This window comes from Mus caroli, chromosome 15, assembly GCF_900094665.2.
Source record: "Mus caroli chromosome 15, CAROLI_EIJ_v1.1, whole genome shotgun sequence".
NCBI classification, from domain to species: Eukaryota; Metazoa; Chordata; class Mammalia; order Rodentia; family Muridae; genus Mus; species Mus caroli.
Window position 1 is genome coordinate 82,994,721 of NC_034584.1, and position 3,755 is coordinate 82,998,475.

Below are 3,755 nucleotides of genomic sequence, written 5' to 3' on the forward strand. Positions count from 1 at the left end.
GAGTGCTGGGATTAAAGGCTTGCGCCACCACTGCCCGGCAGACTATTTTCTTGATAGATACCACTTACCAAAGTTAAATCAAGGCCAAATAAATAATGCAAATAGGCCTATAACTCCTAAGGAAATAGAAGTAGTCATTAAGTCTCCCAAACAGGCTGGAGAGATGGCTCAGTGGTTAAGAGTACTGACTGCTCTTCTAGAGGTCCTGAGTTCAATCCCCAGAAACCACATGGTGGCTCACAACAATCTGTAACTGCCCTCTTCTGGTGTGTCTGAAAAGAGTGTCCGTGTACTCATACATAAAATGAATCTTTTAAAAAAAAAAATGTCTCCCAACCAAAAAAAAAAAAAGCCCAAGGACAGACAATTTAGGCACAGAATTCTACCATACTTTTAAAGAAGAGCTAGAATCAGTACTACTCCTCAAAATATTTCACAAAAATAGGAACAGAAGAACATTGCCAAATTTATTTTATGAGGCCATAGTCACCTTGATACCCAAACCGCACAAAAATTCAACAAAGAAAAAGAATTAAACCAATTTCTCTCATGAACAATGGATGCAAAAATACTTGCAAACCAAATCCAAGAACTTATCACTAAGATGATCCAATATGATCAAACAACCCAGAGACTCTGGTTGTTTTAAAATACAAAAAAAAAAAAAGTCTTCCAATGTAATCTGTCCTATAAACAAACTACAAACGGGAGGGGGGCAGAAAACAAAACAAAAAAAACATGTGATCATCTCATTAGATGTTGGGAGAAAGCCTTTGAGTCTTCCCACACTGCTGCTTCTGTCCAGGCTATTTAGTGTCTCCTCAGCCATGAACACAGCCTCAGCCACTAATATGCCCATCCCCACCTCCAGGAGTGGAAGGGCATTTTTGTTGTTGTTGAGCAGGGGTGGGGCTTGTCTGGTTTTGTTTTGTGGCAAGAGAGACAGCTGGGAACGACTGGTTATTTTCTTGTTTTTATTGGTTTGGTTTTGGTTATGAGCCTAGCTTTTGATAGCTGAGCCATCCTTCCAGACTCCTTTTGTTAGTGTTTGAGTTTATTGTTTATTTATGTTAAATACTGGTTTTTATTTTATGTGTATGAGTGTGTTGCATGCATGCAGTGTTTGTGAGCACTAGAAACTCCTCGGGTGCCCTGGAACTAGTCCTGAGCCACTTGTCAGTTCAAGGAGTCAATTCTGGGTCCTGTAGAAGAGCATCATGCTCTTAATTGCTGAGCCCTCTCTCTAGCTTCTGGGTTTTTGTTTTGTTTTGTTTTGTTTTTTAATTTATTTATTATATGTAAGTACACTGTAGCTGTCCTCAGACACTCCAGAAGAGGGAGTCAGATTTCGTTAAGGATGGTTGTGAGCCACCATGTGGTTGCTGGGATTTGAACTCCTGACCTTCGGAAGAGCAGTCGGGTGCTCTTACCCACTGAGCCATCTCACCAGCCCTAGCTTCTGGTTTTTTAAAGGTGGGGTTTCTCCATGACTCTCAGACTGGCCCAGAACTCATTTTGTAGCACAGGTTAGCCTCAAGCTCATGATCATCCTGCCTCAATCTGCCAGATGCTACTATACCAAGCTTAAATGCTAAGAGGTTTGTGTTGTGTGCTGGAGATCAACCAGGACCTTGTGCATGGTAGACAGAGGCAAAACCACTGAAGTACATCATAGCCCTTTGTGTACTGCCTTTTAAAAATGCCCTTAGTGTTTTCCATTTCATTATTTTATGCTTTTTGATGCACACAGGTATTTTGCCTGACGTATGTCTGTGTACCATGTGACTCCTAGGTGTTCAAGGAGCCCAGAATAGTGTGTCAGATGCCCTAGGACTGTAGTTACTCATGGTTCTGAGCCTTCATGTAGGTACTAGGAATTGAACCTGGGTCATCTAGAAGAATAGCCAGTGCTCTTAACCACTGAGCTATCTTTCTATTCCCCTATCCTACATTTTTTTATCCCCATATTCAGTTCAAAATGTAGCACATACAGGCACATATAACTCCGTATATAAATGTCACTTGTTTGGCAAGAAAAGCAAGTGATGTCTACATTGAAAGTCAGATCTACTGATAAGCAAGAAACCAGGTTGGCTGAGACCCCCAGGGATATCTTCTCTAGTCCCCAGTATTCCCGTCCACTGCAGCGCTAGGTTAATCCTGGGTCCTCGCCTACACTAATGTCACAGCCCTGTCCCTGGCCTGCCCTCTGTGGGTGCCACTGACAGCTGCTTGGAGCCTGGGGGGTGCAGTGTTAGGTTATTTTTCTTCACTGTGGCAAAACCAAGGCAGTTTACAAAAGAAAGTGTTGGTTTTGGCTTGTGGTTATAGAGTCACAGTACTGGCACAAAAGCCAAGTAAGAGCTCACATCTTCCAGAAGCAGAAGGCAGAGAGAGCACACTGTGCAAATAACATGAGCTTTTAAATAACAACACTTGCTGAACTCAAATGGTTAAGACATATTGATAGATATTACCAAAGAAGAAAATACATATGTCTAGGGAAATAGTTGGGATTTTAAAACTTCATGAGAAAAGCTCACAACTAAGAATTTTCCAGACAAGTTGGAAAATCATTCCTCAACTTGTCACAAACCTGCAGCAGCTGCTTCTGTGTAGCCCTGTTAGAAGGAGCCAGAAAAGCTGACTGAATTCTCCAACATCCTCTCATTGGGTGTTAATGGCACCAAGGATACCTAGCTGCAGAGGTGGTCTGAGAATGAATGGTGTATATTGCTGTGATCAAGACACTGTGACTCAGGACACTGCCTCTCAAATCCCTGCATGGCCTCACATCAGAAGCAGGTTTGAATAATTAGAGATGCCAGGTAAACAGGTCAGAACAAAACTGCTGAAGACCGGGACACTTAACTGAGCTTGTGCACAGCAGTGCTGCACTAGCTTTAGGCTACAGAAGCAGTGGGTCATTCTATGGCAAACCAGTGTGACAGCAGTGGGACAATGGACTAATGGTGTCCCAGGCTCTGCATCTGGCCACATGGTCCCTGTGTGCCTTCCTAAGCATCACATGTCAGAGCTTTAGGGACTCTATGGTGGTTGGAATGAGAATGCCCTAGAGGCTCATTTTTGTCCCTAGTTGATGGAACTGTCGACATTGTAGCATCTGTTCCTGCAGACTTCCAGCAGTCACCCATTAAGCTTACAGTGTCCTCGCATTTCTGTATCCACAGCCTCAAAATGCTCCTAAGTTCCTTGTGCAGACCAGCTGCAAAGGCCTGAGAGTGACAGGATCAAGCTTTGCTGTAGCAAAGGCCACACTTCTCCCACACACATTTTCTGTTACATCCCCATATCACCTTGAGAACACTGATGAAACAACTCAGTGGGGAGGAGAGGACTCATGTTGGCTCATGATTTCAGAGGACTTCATTCGTCACAGTGGGGAAGACATGGTGGAGTAGCTTAGTCCATGACAGCAGAGCATGTGGTAGGACTGTTGACATCACCGAGGACTAGGACGCAAGGTTAGATGGCCCTTGAGAAACCCTCAGTGACCCACTTCTCCTTGCTGAGCCCACTCTCTAAAAGTTGCACAGCTTCCCAAAATAGTGCTACCAGCTGTGGACCAAGTACTCAGAATAAGAGTGGGAAAGGGGGCTGGTGAGATGGCTCAGTGGGTAAGAGCACCCAATTGCTCTTCTGAAGGTCCAGAGTTCAAATCCCAGCAACCACATGGTGGCTCACAACCATCCGTAACGAGATCTGGCGCCCTCTTCTGGAGTGTCTGAGGACAG

The 3,755-nt window shown here is 44.1% G+C and overlaps 1 protein-coding gene across 2 annotated transcripts in view; it reads left to right on the forward strand.

The window, feature by feature from the left end:
* The window catches only part of Mov10l1 (Mov10 like RISC complex RNA helicase 1), a 62,767-nt gene that overhangs the window by 56,880 nt on the left and 2,132 nt on the right, over window positions 1-3,755 (forward strand). The window lies entirely within an intron of this gene.